The following is a 16,412-nucleotide window of genomic DNA, read 5'->3' as shown; positions in this document are numbered from 1 at the left end:
TCTCCCCTGAGCCTCCTCTTCTCCAGGCTGAACATTCCCAGCTCCTTCAGCCTCTCCTCATATGGCCTGTGTTCCAGACCCCTCACCAGCTTTGTTGCCCTCCTTTGAACACGTTCCAGGGCCTCAATATCTTTCTTGCAGTGAGGGGCCCAAAACTGGACACAGCACTCGAGGTGCGGCCTCACCAGTGCTGAATACAGGGGAACAATCACCTCTCTGCTCCTGCTTGCAACACTGTTTCTGATGCAAGCCAGGATGCCATTGGCCTTCTTAGCCACCTGGGCACACTGTCGGCTCATGTTCAGCCGAGCATCAATCAATACCCCCAGGTCCATTTTCTCTACGCAGTCCTCCAGCCACACTGCCCCAAGCCTGTAGCGTCACCTGGGGTTGTTGTGGCCGAAGTGCAGGACCCGGCATTTGGCCTTGTTGAAACTCATCCTATTGGCTTCAGCCCAGCTCTCCAGCCTGTCCAGATCCTTCTGTAGGGCCTCGCTACCCCCAGGCAGATCCACACTTCCAGCCAATTTGGTGTCATCTGCGAATTTACTGAGGGTGCACTCGATGCCCTCATCGAGGTCATCAATAAAGATATTGAAGAGGACAGGCCCCAGCACCGACCCCTGGGGAACACCACTCACAACCGGTCGCCAGCTAGATTTGACTCCATTTACCACCACTCTCTGTGCCCGGCCCTCCAACCAGCTCCTTACCCAGCCAAGAGTGTATCCATCCAAGCCTCTGGCTGCCAGCTTCTGCAGGAGAATGCTGTGGGAGACAGTGTCAAAGGCTTTGCTGAAGTCTAGGTAGACCACATCAACAGCCTTTCCCTCATCCACCAGATGGGTCACTAGATCATAGAAGGAGATCAGGTTGGTCAAACAGGACCTGCCCTTCATGAACCCATGCTGGCTAGGCCTGATCCCCCGGTCACCCTGCACATGCCGCATGATCTCCCTCAAGACAATCTGCTCCATAACCTTCCCTGGCACCGAGGTCAGGCTAACAGGCCTGTAGTTCCCCGGATCCTCCTTACGACCTTTCTTATAAATGGGAATCACATCGGCAAGCCTCCAGTCTTCTGGGACCTCACCAGTCAACAAGGAGCGTTGACAGATGATGGAAAGCGGCTCGGCTATCACCTCCGCCAGTTCCCTCAGCACTCTTGGGTGGATCTCATCTGGCCCCATCGACTTGTGGCAGTCCAGTTGGAGCAGTAGGTCTCTGACTGTTTCCTCCAGAATCACGGGGGGGTTAGTGTGCTCCCCAGCCGAGATTACCAGGTCAGAGAGAGGAGTATCCTGAGGATAACTGGTCTGACTTTTAAAGACAGACGTAAAGAAGGCATTCAGAACCTCCGCCTTTTCCTTATCCTCAGTGGTCACATTCCCAGCCTCATCCAGCAAAGAGTGGATATTCTCCTTTGTCCTCCTCTTACTGTTAATGTATTTATAAAAGAGTTTCTTATTCCTTTTCACCCCAGCGGCTAGGTTAAATTCAAGCTGGGCTTTTGCCTTTCTGATTTCACCTCTACATATCCTAACAACTTCCTTGTATTCATTTTGAGTGGCCTGAAGCAGAATCTCCCCAAACAAGCGCACTACTACTTTCTGACCCTTGAGAGACAGCAAATTGCCAACAGGATTGAGAAGGAACAGGCTGGCAGTGGATGTGATACGCAGTGCCAGCAGGGCGTCCCCTGCTTCAAAGGGCATTTGGCCTTTCACCCCCACTGAGCCTCTCTCCTGCTTTAATTCTTCCTAGGGTCTACAGGATTTGTTCCATTGCACACTGTAGCGGTGTGGCCAGCGCATGGTACAGAGCCCAAGTGGAAGAGAACCCCTGACAGCCTCACCTCTAACAACCAACCTCACCCTCAGCAACCAACCTTGCCCCCCAGCCACCTCACTCCACTGTCACTTCCTGATATTCCCCCCAGTGTCACCCTAACTGTATCATACGCTAGCATCCCTCTCCAACATGATCCCAGCATCCCCACCCCCCATCACCCCAATATCAGCCCCCCACATTATGTCCCCCCCAGTGATACTCCGCTATTGCCACAGTGTCACCCCCACAGCCTCACCTCCACAATGAGCTGGAAAGCACAGCAGCAACAGCAGAGCAGCCAATCCCCAGGTTACAGCAAATGAAGGTCAGCTCCAGCACAGCATGAACGGGCACAGAAACAAAACCACTCCACCTTGAAAGACCCCAGATTGGCAGGAACCCACAACAAAAAACCCTATGCTTCCACTGCCAGCCCTTAAATGAGGGTTGGGAAGGGGTGGATTTGGCTCCACCCCTTCATCACTCAGCAACATTGCATGCATCTTTGCTCCCCTGGATTGGCCCTGCCTTTTCACCAGGTGCTCCATCACTGCTTCAAGCCATGATTTAGCATTACCACTATACCCTCAACGTCACCTCACCAGTGGGAGGACAATGGGAGATGTGAGGACACTGTCGGGAAGTTGGGGGTGTGGGAACACTGGGACATGGGAGCATGGAAATAAACATTGTGGGGACATTGGGAGGCATTGTGGGGACCCAAGGGACATTGGGGGATGTGGAGGCACAGGGACACTGGGGACATCGTGTGGACATGGGGACAGGTGCCCCCACCATGGAGACCCTGGCTCTGTGGAACACCATTCTCAGGGGGTGTCGGATGGTGATGGTGGCCCCATGTGTGATGTGACCTCACCGTGGTTGTGCAGCATCAGCACAGCGGTTACATTGGTCCTGTGGCCGCCTAGCAGCAGCATGACACCGGGTGTCACCGTCACTACCAGCTCAAGGTGGCACTGCTCATCTGCCCCACAGCGCTGCTCGAACAGCACCTGCGATGGCACCGGCACTTCCTGGCGCTGCCTGACACTTCCCTGTGTCGCATCACCATCATATCCAAGAGTGTGCTGAGAAGCTGGGAGAGGGCTCGATTATGTCTCTGGGGCTGCCCACGGCACACTCCATAGCTCTGGAACACATCTGGTTGTCTCTAGAGCCCATCATGTGACCATGAAAGAGTTCTGGGACACACAGAGGGCACTGGGTACCACGGGAATAAGCCGACACATGGCTGCTTGCCAAGTAGCTGTTAAGTCAGCAGTGTTTGGGACAGCAGCTCCTAGAGGAGTTTTATGACCATTCAGGCACTAATAATCAATTGTTAATAACCACTTTCCACCTGGTTTCCAAACTGGGCAGATAGGTGAGTTATTCCTGATTCCAGGAGTGCAGGGGCTACATGAAATACGCACACTGCAGGCTCCCTATTTCTTTGGGATTTGGGATTGATACTTGAGCCACACATTGCCATACAAGTGCAAGTGCCAGACTCACCCACTGAGGACACCGAATCCTGAAATATTTTCACAATGGTCTTTAATTGCAAAGAAAGTAGGTGACACGTTTCTCACTGGAGAGCCATAAGCTGTCCCCACTAGTTTGGCAAACAGTGCTCGCCACGATTACACTGGTAATCTCAACTCTTTGCCGTCCAGGCTGCACACACAGCTTTTCAGCATCTTGCTGTATCAGTACTGAAATTTGTGCTCCCCTATCTATTAGAAATTTTACCGAATGCCTTTGAGGACAGACTTCAATCAAAATACGCGTGGCATTGTTGCTCATCCTTTGATCAAACTCCCCTTGCCGGACAGGCAGATCCAATCACCTGCTCGTTATCAGTCTTTTTTTTGTTGTTTACAGCCTGAAGCAGTGATGGAGCACCTGGTGAGGGGTGTGGCCAGCCCTGCCAGCACAGGTGGAAACAATTTACCTGTGGGACCGGATAGGGCTGAGCTTGGCTCCACCCCCTCCCTGCCCATATTTAAGGGCTGGGAACAGCCAGGGCAGCATTCAGCTTGGGATCTGCCTTGTGGGGAGCATTGGGAGCCAGTTCTGCTCGTTGGAATGGGGTGAGTGACTGATGCTTTGTTGTAGGGCTCTGGTCTTTTGTTTTTTAGGGATCCTGGCAACTTTTAAGGGCTGGAAGCTGTGAGGGCAGCATCTCTGCATGGAGGCTGCTTCCTCTGGGGTGTGGGCTGAGTGTTTGTTTTTGGAATGGGGTCATTGATTTCTTCTTTATTGCTGGATTGTAATTTCACTTTCTGTGGGCTCCTGACTACGTTTAAGGGCTGAGAACAGCCAGGGCAGCATTCTGCTTGGGAACTGCTTCCATGGGAGCATTGGGAGCGAGTTCTGCTCATTAGAATGGGGTGAGTGATTGGTGCTTTATTGCAGGGCTCTGATCTTTCTGGTTTTGGGGATCCTGACTGCTTTTAAGGGCTGGAAGCTGTAAGGGCAGCATCTCTGCATGGAGGCTGCTTCCTTCGGGGTGTGGGCTGAGTGTTTGTTTTTGGAATGGGGTCATTGGTTTTTTCTGTATTGCTGGATTGTAATTTCACTTTCTGGGAGCTGCTGACCACATTTAAGGTCTGTCAGCAGAAGGAGCAGCAACTGCACCTGGAGGCTGCTTCCTTTAGAGCGTGGGGTGAACCCTTGAAACGGGGTGAGTGAGTCTTTATTCCAGGGTTGCAATATCTTGTTTTTGGGGGGATCTTGACCCCGCTTAAGGGCTGGCAGCCTTTAAGGTGGTGTCCATCTTTAGAGACTGTCTCCTTGGGAGCGTGGGGTGAGGGCTGGTCCTTGAGAAAGGATGAGTGATTCCTTCTTGTTTTAGGGCTGTGATTTTTTTCCTGTTTTTGGGGCATCCTGACCACATTTGAGTGCTGGCAGATGTAAGGGCAGCATTGATCTCTGGAGGCTGTCTCCTGTGGAGCATGGGTGAGTTTTGGCCTTTGAGAATGGTGTAAGTGGCTTCTTTGTTTTTTCTTTACTTCAGGCTGCAATCTCCATTTTTTTTTTTTTTTTTCTTTTCTTTTTTTATTATTATAATTTAGTATCCTGACCACATTTAAGGGGTGAAAGCCATAAGGGCAGCATCTCTACCTGGAGACTGCTTCCCTGGCAGTGTGGGCTGAGTGTTCATCTTTGGAATGGAGTAACTTCTTCCTTTATTTCAGGGCTGTTATGCACTGCTTCCAACCGTGCAGAGTTGTTTAAGGGCATTCTGTGCACCCTTAGGTGTAATAAGTCTTCATCTTTATAGGAAGCCAAGGTTTGTCCTCTTCTGGACCCCTGTAATCTGCATCACCCCAGATATCTCCATCCTAATTGTCTGGAGATGCTGTTAGTTTCCTAATCTGTACGACACCCAAACCCCAATTTCTCTTCCTCCCACCCCTTGACCTGCATTCAATGCTCTGCAGCTCTGGTTCCCAACAGCGTGATGAAGTGAAGCCCCTGCTCTGCTGAATACTGGGACTGGCCCAGAGAGGCTCTGACGGGTATGGATTATCCCAGCTGGAGTACTTGGTACCATTGGTGGTGATCTCGTCCAACTGCCACACAACGAACAGGAACATCCACAGCCAGATCAGGCTGCCCAGAGGCTGACCCAGCCTCACCTTGGAAGGGACAGGGCATCCATCATGTCTGGGTAATCTGTTCTGCTGTGTCACCACCATCACTGTACAAGATTTTCTTTATATCTAGGCTAAATCTTTCCTTGTTCTTCCCTTCAGGTGTTGAAAGGCTGTTACCAGATCACCTCGGAGCCTTCACTTCTGCAGGCTGAACAGCTCCAGCTCTCTGTCTTTATAGGAAAGGCATTCCATCCCTCGGTTCATATCTGTGGCCATTCTCTGGATGTGCTCCAACAGCTCCATGTCTGTCCTGCACTGCGGGCATCCATATCCACACACAGCACCTCCAGGTGAGGCCTCCCAGCGCAGAGCAGAGGGGCAGGACCGCCTCCCTTTGCCTGCTGACCACACATCTTTGGATGGAGCCCAGCATACGGTTGGCTTTCTGGGCTGGAAGGCACATTGCTGAGTGCCACTACTCAGCCTGTTGAGGTCCCTCTGGATGGCATCCCGTCCTTCTGGTGTGTCACCACACCCCACAGCTCGGTGTCATTAGGGTGCACTCCACCCCACTGTCAGTGTCACTGATGAAGGGGCAATCCCAGATGTTTGCACAAACTCAGCAAAGAACACCTTGAGAGCAGCCCCACAGAGAAGGATTTGCAGATCCTGGTGGGTGAGAAGCTGGACATCAGCCAGCAGAGCGGGCTTGCAGCCTGGAAGGCCAGCTGTGTTCTGGGCTGCATTAAAAGAGGAGCGGCCAGCAGGGAGAGGGAGGTGATCGTCCCTATCTACTCGGCTCTTGTGAGGCTTCATCTGCAGCGCTGCATCCGGGCCTGGGGCCCCCAGCACAGGAAGGACGTGGAGCTCACGGAGCGGGTCCAGAGGAGGCACTGAGATGATCAGATGGTTGGAGCAGCTCTCCTACAAGGAAAGGTTGAGGGAAGTGGGCTTGTTCAGCCTGGAGAAGAGAAGGCTTGGGGGGGACCTCATTGCAGCCTCACAGTACTTGAAGGTGGGAACAGCAGGAAGGGGAATGGCTGTTTACGAGGGTGGATCGTGATAGGACAAGGGGGAATGGTTTTAAACTGAGACAGGGGAGGTTTAGGTTGGTTATTAGGAGGAAGCTTTTCATACAGAGGGTGTTGACGCACTGGAATGTGCCTCAGAGTCCCTTCCAGGAGGATCTGCTCCATGACTTTTTGCAGCACAGAGGTGAGACTGACATGTTGGCAGTTCCCAGGGTCACACTTTATATCTGCAGTAACAGCTGTGCTGTCACCTTTTTTCTGCTCACCAGGGACTTCACCTGACTGCCTCAACTTCTCAAATACCACTGAGAGTGGCTCGGTGACTGCAGCACTGAATTCCCTCAGAGCTCTGGGCCTCGTCTCATCAGGACCCAAAGACTCCTGGATGCTCGGGTCCTCAGGTGGTCCAGAACCTGATCTCCCATCACAGTGTGGGATAGGGAGGGGTCTGTGGGACCGGCATTGCTTCCTCAATCCCCACCTACCAAACCAAAGGTGAGAGCGGTGTATAATGAGCAGTTATCAGAGAAGATGGAAGATGGATGGTGTTGGGTACCTGAGCCTTCTCCTTGTCTGTTGTTCCCAGCTCAGTGCTGCCAGTAAGCAGCATCGTGCGCAGAGTGCAGCCACATTGATCAGAGAAAGGAGTGCAGGTTTGTGAAAGAGGCACATCTGCAGGGCAGTGCCTTCATTACTGCGTTGTGTCCCACAGGTGGCAGCAGGCTGCGGCACTCCCGAGTGCCGTAACGACTGCATGGAGATGCGTGGCTCTTATGGGAACAACAAGGAACCGGAATTTGCATTTCCTGGAATGCCCGGAACCCTGCTTTGTTGGCTGGTAATTGTCTGCCCAGCAGGTAAGGGCAATGCACACCCACCAGTGTTTACCCATTCCCTAGCATGGCACAGCACGGTGCTCCCAGAGCTCTTCATTGCACTTCGTGGTGCCCTGGATGCTGCCTGTCCTTTTCTTTCTGTGTTCTCCTTGTCTCCGGCCTTTCACTGCAGTGTTTTCATTCCCTTTGCCCTTGCTGTTCCCTACTCCATTCTCTTGCCCTCCTGTTTTTGTGTTCCATGCCACGTTCTCTTGGTCGTTGCCCTTGGCTTTCTTTGCCGCATTCACTTCAGCATTCAGTTTTGGCGTTCCGTGCCGCGTTCTCTCGCCCTCCTGTTCTGGCATTTCCTTCCATGTTCTCTTAGCCATTGCCATTGGCTGGGCATTCTCTTGTCCTCCTGTTTTTGTGTTCCATGCCACGTTCTCTTGGCCGTTGCCCTTGGCTTTCTTTGCCATATTCACTTCAGCATTCAGTTTTGGCGTTCCCTGCTGCGTTCTCCTGTCCTCCTGTTTTGGCGTTTCTTGCCGTGTTCTCTTGGCCATCATCCTTGGCATTTCCTTCCACGTTCTCTTGGCCCTTGCCCTTCTCTGGGCATTCCCTTGCCCCCCTGTTATTGTGTCCCATACTATGTTCTCTTGGCCATTGCCCTTGGCTTTCTTGTAGCCACATTCTCTTCACCATTTGATTTTGGCGTTCTCGGCAGCATTCTCTTGCCTTCCTGTTCTGGCACTTCCTGCCATGTTTTCTTAGCCCTTTCCTGGGCATTCCATGCCGTGTTCCCTTGGCCTTCTGTTTTGGCATTTTGTGCTGCGTTCTTTTGGCCGTTGCCCTCGGCCTTTCCTGCTGCGGTCTCTTTGGCTGTATATTTTGGCCTTTCCTGTTGCGTTCTCCTTGTCCTCCCCTTGGCTTTCCATTGGTGCTCTCTTTGCTTTTGCCCTTGCCTTAGCTTGGCTGTTTGCTTTGCATTTACCTTGGCTTTCCATGGGAGTTCTGCTTTCCTTTGCCTGCCCTGGGTGTCCTGCTTCCCTTTGCCTTTGGCACTCTAGGATGAGCTGGGAGGCAGCATTAATGTTACCCTTGACCTAAACCCACAGCTGAATGGAAGTTCTAACGATAACTGTGTTAACCTGCAGCGTATCTGTAGACCAAACCCTTAACCCAGTGTTGAAAATGTCTCTTACCCTGAATGCTGCTGTAAAAATAATGCCCCATGTTTTGTCAAATAACCATAATTGTAGTGCAGAATACTGATGTTAGACCATCTGTAACTTCAACCCTATCAATACCATTAATTCTATCCCTAACGTTAATTTTAATTAATTACAACCGTTGTGTCATCATTACAGCATTGTGCTCAGGGTGCAGCCCCACACATGCGGGGCAGCGCCTTCATTACTGCGTTGTGTCCCACAGGTGGCAGCGGAGTTGCGTTGCTCCTGAGCACTTTAAGGACAGCACGGAGATGCGCGGCTCTTCAGGCAGCAGCAAGGAACTGGAATCTGCATTTCCTGGGATGCCCGGAACCCCGCTTTGCTGGCCGGTAATTGTCTGCCCAGCAGGTAAGGGCAATGCTCACCCACCGGTGTTTACTCATTACTTAGCGAGGCACAAGGTAGGGTTCCCAGAGCTCATTTCTGCACTTCATGGTGCCCTGGATGCTGCCTGTCCTTTTCTTTCTGTGTTCTCCTCACCTCCAGCCTTTCACTGCAGCGTTCTCCTTGCCCTTGGCTTTCCCTGCTGCGTTCTCTTGCCCTCCTGTTTTGGCGTTCCCTGTGGCATTCTCTCGGCCGTTTGCCCTTGGCCACCTTCACTGCGTTTTCTTTGGCCTTCGGCTTTGGCCATCTGTGCCACATTCCCTTGGCCTTTGTCCTTGGCCTTCTTTGCCACGTTCACTTTGCCTCCCGTTCTGGCGTTCCCTACAGCATTATTTTGGCCTTCAGTTCTGGCGTTCGTGGCTGCGTTCTCTTTGGCCGTTGCCCTCGGCCTTCTTTGCCCCATTCCCTTTGGCCTCCTGTTCTGGCGTTCCCTGCGGCGTTCTCTTTGGCTTCTATTTTGGCGTTCCCTTCCACGTTCTTTTCGGCCATTGCTCCTGGCCTTCTTTGCCACATTCCCTTTGGCCTCTTGTTTTGTCTTCTCCTACAGCATTCTCTTTGCCTTTGGTTTTGGCCTTTTGTGCCACATTGTCTTTGGCCATTGCCCTTGACCTTCTGCATCGGCCTTCCCTGCAGCGTTCTCACAGACCTCGCCCTCCATTTTGGCCTTCTGCGTCGATCTCTTTGGTCTCCATTCTGGCGTTCTCTGCGGCCTTCTCCTTGGGCCTGACCTCTGACGCGACCTTTGGCGTTCTCCATGTCTTTCCCATCCCTTTGCCCTCTGTTTTGGCGTTCCCTCGGCTGTTCTCCTTGCCTTTTGCTCTTGCCTTTGCCTTGGCCTTCCCTAACGGTCACTCTAACCCTAATCCTGATGTACCTAACCCTAACACCTTTCCTGTTAAATACTCCTAACCTTACTCTGAAGCCTTTTCTTGGAGCGGTGTTTGGCTTCCACGTTTTGTGGGGGTGGGCTGACGGTGAGCACAGTTTGGGTCTCGGCCTTCCTCCTTCTAAAGCGTGTCTCTGTATTACAGGTGAAGATGCCTTGGACGCTTCCAGTCGATGACTTCCCCCTGCGACGCCATCGGCTTTCCAGGCCTCCCACACTCACCGCCAGCTCGGTTCGGTCAACCGTTACCCGAATCCCCGCTCCGTTCCCTTTCCATGATCTTCCCGTCACTCTGCCACAAGCCCCTACCAAGGTCATCGCAGACAGCGTGTGGGATGCGGCGCTCGGTCTCATTGCAGTTCATCCCATCGGCCTCAGCCCAGCGATCCAACCCACCCGCACCCTTCCTGAGGGCCCTTCTGCTCCCAGGCCAATCAACGCTTCCTTCTGATGCCATCTGAGTTCCCTCCAGGCCATTTTCAGACTCGTGCCACTTTGTGGCCATTTTGAGAGTTGTGCTGATTTCAGCATGTCCATTCAATTGACTTCAACCAAATTGGCTTTAGCTTGACATTCAATTAATGTAAACCAAATTGGCTTTAGCTTTACATTCGATTGACTTCAACCAAATTGGCTTTAGTTTTACATTCAATTAATGTAAGCCATATTGGCTTTAGCTTTGCCTTGGTTACGGGGTTGGGTTAGCCTTGCTTTGTTTGTTCCTAGGCAGGGCTACCCCAACCCCGTAACCAAGGGCCGTTGGAGGCGATTTTGTTCCTCCCGGCCAGTCTGAGACTCGCGCCCCATTGCGGCCATTTTGAGAGTTGTGCTGATTTCAGCATCTGCGTTCAATTTATCTCAACCAAATTGGCTTTAGCCTTGCAATCATTTTGCATCAACCAAATTGGCTTTAGCTTTGCATTCAATTGACTTCAACCAAATTGGCTTTAGCTTTGCATTCAATTGGCTTCAACCAAATTGGCTTTAGCTTTACATGCAATTGACTTCATCCAAATTGGCTTTAGCTTTACATGCAATTGACTTCATCCAAATTGGCTTTAGCTTTACATTCAATTAATGTAAGCCAAATTGGCTTTAGCTTTGCCTTGGTTACGGGGTTGGGTTAGCCTTGCTTTGTTTGTTCCTAGGCAGGGCTACCCCAACCCCGTAACCAAGGGCCGTTGGAGGCGATTTTGTTCCTCCCGGCCAGTCTGAGACTCGCGCCCCATTGCGGCCATTTTGAGAGTTGCTCTGATTTCAGCATCTGCGTTCAATTTATCTCAACCAAATTGGCTTTAGCCTTGCAATCATTTTGCATCAACCAAATTGGCTTTAGCTTTGCATTCAATTGACTTCAACCAAATTGACTTTAGCTTTGCATTCGATTGACTTCGACCAAATTGGCTTTAGCCTTGCATTCAATTGGCTTCAACCAAATTGGCTTTAGCTTTACATGCAATTGACTTCATCCAAATTGGCTTTAGCTTTACATTCAATTAATGTAAGCCAAATTGGCTTTAGCTTTGCCTTGGTTACGGGGTTGGGTTAGCCTTGCTTTGTTTGTTCCTAGGCAGGGCTACCCCAACCCCGTAACCAAGGGCCGTTGGAGGCGATTTTGTTCCTCCCGGCCAGTCTGAGACTCGCGCCCCATTGCGGCCATTTTGAGAGTTGCTCTGATTTCAGCATCTGCGTTCAATTTATCTCAACCAAATTGGCTTTAGCCTTGCAATCATTTTGCATCAACCAAATTGGCTTTGGCTTTGCTTTCAATTGACTTCAACCAAATTGGCTTTAGCCTTGCATTCAATTGGCTTCAACCAAATGGCTTTAGCTTTACATTCAATTAATGTAAGCCAAATTGGCTTTAGCTTTGCCTTGGTTACGGGGTTGGGCTAGCCTTGCTTTGTTTGCTCCTAGGCAGGGCTAACCCAACCCCGTAACCAAGGGCCGTTGGAGGCGATTTTGTTCCTCCCGGCCAGTCTGAGACTTGCGCCCCATTGCGGCCATTTTGAGAGTTGCTCTGATTTCAGCATGTGCGTTCAATTTATCTCAACCGAATTGGCTTTAGCCTTGCATTCAATTGGCTTCAACCAAATTGGCTTTAGCTTTACATTCAATTGACTTGAACCAAATTGGCTTTGGTTTTGCATTCAGTTGGCTTCAACCAAATTGGCTTTAGCCTTGCATTCAATTGACTTCAACCAAATTGGCTTTAGTTTTACATTCAATTAATGTAAGCCATATTGGCTTTAGCTTTGCCTTGGTTACGGGGTTGGGCTAGCCTTGCTTTGTTTGCTCCTAGGCAGGGCTAACCCAACCCCGTAACCAAGGGCCGTTGGAGGCGATTTTGTTCCTTCCCGGCCAGTCTGAGACTCGCGCCCCTTTGTGGCCGTTCTGAGAATTGCAATGTCTTTGGGTGGGCTGAGGTCTGCACTGCTTTTGAGGTGGGTTGCGGTATGCAACATTCTCACAAGTGTGGTGTCACCAATGGGGTGTGGAGGCTTTGTACCCTTTCTCTGGTTGGTCTGACATCTATGTGAACCATGTCTTAAAGTGTACTGCGTATGCGTGTGCTGCGCCTGTAAATTGCGTCGTGCCATGTATGCAATATGTGTTAAGTTGCGCCTGTAAACTGTGTTGTGCCATGTACAGAATGTGTGGATGCTGCGCCTATAAACTAAGTCTTGGAATCAGAGATCCATGTTCATTACATGTTTTGCTTCTCAATGTGTAGTTGCTGGTATAGCGCGTATGTATATGATTGTATGAGTCATGCCTTGTGGAAACAGTGCTGTAATAAACAAACAGTTAAACAATGCACGTATGTTGTGTGTCTTGCTTTGTCACGGCAACGACTGGAAGGACACTGGAAGGTAGGTGAGAAAGGTAGGTGTGGAGGGTGGTAGACTTAGACGGGGCTTAGACTTAGACATAGACACTGGGGGTTAGACTTAGACTTAGACACTGGGCGTTAGACTTAGACAAAGACTTAGACACTAAGGGTTAGACTTAGACTTAGAAACTGGGGGTTAGACTTAGACACTGGGGGTTAGACTTAGACTTAGACACTGGGCGTTAGACTTAGACAAAGACTTAGACACTAAGGGTTAGACTTAGACTTAGAAACTGGGGGTTAGACTTAGACACTGGGCGTTAGACTTAGACAAAGACTTAGACACTAAGGGTTAGACTTAGAAACTGGGGGTTAGACTTAGACACGGGGCGTTAGACTTAGACTTAGACACTGGGCGTTAGACTTAGACACTAAGGGTTAGACTTAGACTTAGACACTGGGTGTTAGACTTAGACACTAAGGGTTAGACTTAGAAACTGGGGGTTAGACTTAGACACGGGGCGTTAGACTTAGACTTAGACACTGGGCGTTAGACTTAGAAACTGGGGGTTAGACTTAGACACTAAGGGTTAGACTTAGAAACTGGGGGTTAGACTTAGACACTAAGGGTTAGACTTAGAAACTGGGGGTTAGACTTAGACACTGGGCGTTAGGCTTAGACACTGGGGGTTAGACTTAGACACTAAGGGTTAGACTTAGAAACTGGGGGTTAGACTTAGACACTGGGCGTTAGACTTAGACTTAGACACTGGGCGTTAGACTTAGACACTGGGGGTTAGACTTAGACACTGGGGGTTAGACTTAGACACTAAGGGTTAGACTTAGAAACTGGGGGTTAGACTTAGACACTGGGCGTTAGACTTAGACACTGGGCGTTAGACTTAGACACTGGGCGTTAGACTTAGACACTAAGGGTTAGACTTAGAAACTGGGGGTTAGACTTAGACACTGGGCGTTAGACTTAGACACTGGGCGTTAGACTTAGACACTGGGGGTTAGACTTAGACACTAAGGGTTAGACTTAGAAACTGGGGGTTAGACTTAGACTTAGACACTGGGCGTTAGACTTAGACACTGGGGGTTAGACTTAGACTTAGACACTGGGCGTTAGACTTAGACACTGGGCGTTAGACTTAGACACTGGGCGTTAGACTTAGACACTAAGGGTTAGACTTAGAAACTGGGGGTTAGACTTAGACACTGGGCGTTAGACTTAGACACTGGGCGTTAGACTTAGACACTGGGCGTTAGACTTAGACACTGGGGGTTAGACTTAGACACTAAGGGTTAGACTTAGAAACTGGGGGTTAGACTTAGACTTAGACACTGGGCGTTAGACTTAGACACTGGGGGTTAGACTTAGACTTAGACACTGGGCGTTAGACTTAGACTTAGACACTGGGCGTTAGACTTAGACACTAAGGGTTAGACTTAGAAACTGGGGGTTAGACTTAGACACTGGGCGTTAGACTTAGACACTGGGCGTTAGACTTAGACACTGGGCGTTAGACTTAGACACTGGGGGTTAGACTTAGACACTAAGGGTTAGACTTAGAAACTGGGGGTTAGACTTAGACTTAGACACTGGGCGTTAGACTTAGACACTGGGGGTTAGACTTAGACTTAGACACTGGGCGTTAGACTTAGACTTAGACACTGGGCGTTAGACTTAGACACTGGGCGTTAGACTTAGACACTGGGGGTTAGACTTAGACACTAAGGGTTAGACTTAGAAACTGGGGGTTAGACTTAGACACTGGGCGTTAGACTTAGACACTGGGGGTTAGACTTAGACTTAGACACTGGGCGTTAGACTTAGACTTAGACACTGGGCGTTAGACTTAGACACTAAGGGTTAGACTTAGAAACTGGGGGTTAGACTTAGACACTGGGCGTTAGACTTAGACACTGGGCGTTAGACTTAGACACTGGGCGTTAGACTTAGACACTGGGGGTTAGACTTAGACACTAAGGGTTAGACTTAGAAACTGGGGGTTAGACTTAGACTTAGACACTGGGCGTTAGACTTAGACACTGGGGGTTAGACTTAGACTTAGACACTGGGCGTTAGACTTAGACTTAGACACTGGGCGTTAGACTTAGACACTGGGCGTTAGACTTAGACACTGGGGGTTAGACTTAGACACTAAGGGTTAGACTTAGAAACTGGGGGTTAGACTTAGACACTGGGCGTTAGACTTAGACACTGGGGGTTAGACTTTAGACTTTAGACTTTAGACTTTAGACTTTAGACTTTAGACTTTAGACTTTAGACTTTAGACTTTAGACTTTAGACTTTAGACTTTAGACTTTAGACTTTAGACTGTTAGGGTTAGGGTTAGGGTTAGGGTTAGGGTTAGGGTTAGGGTTAGGGTTAGGGTTAGGGTTAGGGTTAGGGTTAGGGTTAGGGTTAGGGTTAGGGTTAGGGTTAGGGTTAGGGTTAGGGTTAGGGTTAGGGTTAGGGTTAGGGTTAGGGTTAGGGTTAGGGTTAGGGTTAGGGTTAGGGTTAGGGTTAGGGTTAGGGTTAGGGTTAGGGTTAGGGTTAGGGTTAGGGTTAGGGTTAGGGTTAGGGTTAGGGTTAGGGTTAGGGTTAGGGTTAGGGTTAGGGTTAGGGTTAGGGTTAGGGTTAGGGTTAGGGTTAGGGTTAGGGTTAGGGTTAGGGTTAGGGTTAGGGTTAGGGTTAGGGTTAGGGTTAGGGTTAGGGTTAGGGTTAGGGTTAGGGTTAGGGTTAGGGTTAGGGTTAGGGTTAGGGTTAGGGTTAGGGTTAGGGTTAGGGTTAGGGTTAGGGTTAGGGTTAGGGTTAGGGTTAGGGTTAGGGTTAGGGTTAGGGTTAGGGTTAGGGTTAGGGTTAGGGTTAGGGTTAGGGTTAGGGTTAGGGTTAGGGTTAGGGTTAGGGTTAGGGTTAGGGTTAGGGTTAGGGTTAGGGTTAGGGTTAGGGTTAGGGTTAGGGTTAGGGTTAGGGTTAGGGTTAGGGTTAGGGTTAGGGTTAGGGTTAGGGTTAGGGTTAGGGTTAGGGTTAGGGTTAGGGTTAGGGTTAGGGTTAGGGTTAGGGTTAGGGTTAGGGTTAGGGTTAGGGTTAGGGTTAGGGTTAGGGTTAGGGTTAGGGTTAGGGTTAGGGTTAGGGTTAGGGTTAGGGTTAGGGTTAGGGTTAGGGTTAGGGTTAGGGTTAGGGTTAGGGTTAGGGTTAGGGTTAGGGTTAGGGTTAGGGTTAGGGTTAGGGTTAGGGTTAGGGTTAGGGTTAGGGTTAGGGTTAGGGTTAGGGTTAGGGTTAGGGTTAGGGTTAGGGTTAGGGTTAGGGTTAGGGTTAGGGTTAGGGTTAGGGTTAGGGTTAGGGTTAGGGTTAGGGTTAGGGTTAGGGTTAGGGTTAGGGTTAGGGTTAGGGTTAGGGTTAGGGTTAGGGTTAGGGTTAGGGTTAGGGTTAGGGTTAGGGTTAGGGTTAGGGTTAGGGTTAGGGTTAGGGTTAGGGTTAGGGTTAGGGTTAGGGTTAGGGTTAGGGTTAGGGTTAGGGTTAGGGTTAGGGTTAGGGTTAGGGTTAGGGTTAGGGTTAGGGTTAGGGTTAGGGTTAGGGTTAGGGTTAGGGTTAGGGTTAGGGTTAGGGTTAGGGTTAGGGTTAGGGTTAGGGTTAGGGTTAGGGTTAGGGTTAGGGTTAGGGTTAGGGTTAGGGTTAGGGTTAGGGTTAGGGTTAGGGTTAGGGTTAGGGTTAGGGTTAGGGTTAGGGTTAGGGTTAGGGTTAGGGTTAGGGTTAGGGTTAGGGTTAGGGTTAGGGTTAGGGTTAGGG

At 50.2% G+C, this 16,412-nt stretch overlaps 1 long non-coding RNA gene across 2 annotated transcripts; it reads left to right on the top strand.

The window, feature by feature from the left end:
* The first annotated feature begins 4,229 nt into the window (after positions 1–4,229).
* On the top strand, positions 4,230–11,151 carry LOC128088362 (uncharacterized). Of its 2 annotated transcripts, XR_008210230.1 has the most exons (5): positions 4,230–4,791; positions 5,031–5,125; positions 5,277–7,320; positions 8,713–8,858; positions 9,926–11,151. It is a non-coding gene; the product is annotated as an uncharacterized LOC128088362 (long non-coding RNA). The 2 variants fall into 2 exon arrangements; XR_008210231.1 differs by lacking the exons at positions 5,031–5,125; positions 9,926–11,151 and having other exon boundaries at positions 8,713–9,457.
* Positions 11,152–16,412: the final 5,261 nt, after the last annotated feature.

Source organism: Tympanuchus pallidicinctus, unplaced genomic scaffold (genome assembly GCF_026119805.1).
Source record: "Tympanuchus pallidicinctus isolate F22 unplaced genomic scaffold, pur_lepc_1.0 scaffold33, whole genome shotgun sequence".
Taxonomy (NCBI): Eukaryota; Metazoa; Chordata; class Aves; order Galliformes; family Phasianidae; genus Tympanuchus; species Tympanuchus pallidicinctus.
This window is presented reverse-complemented; position numbering and strand designations above follow the sequence as displayed.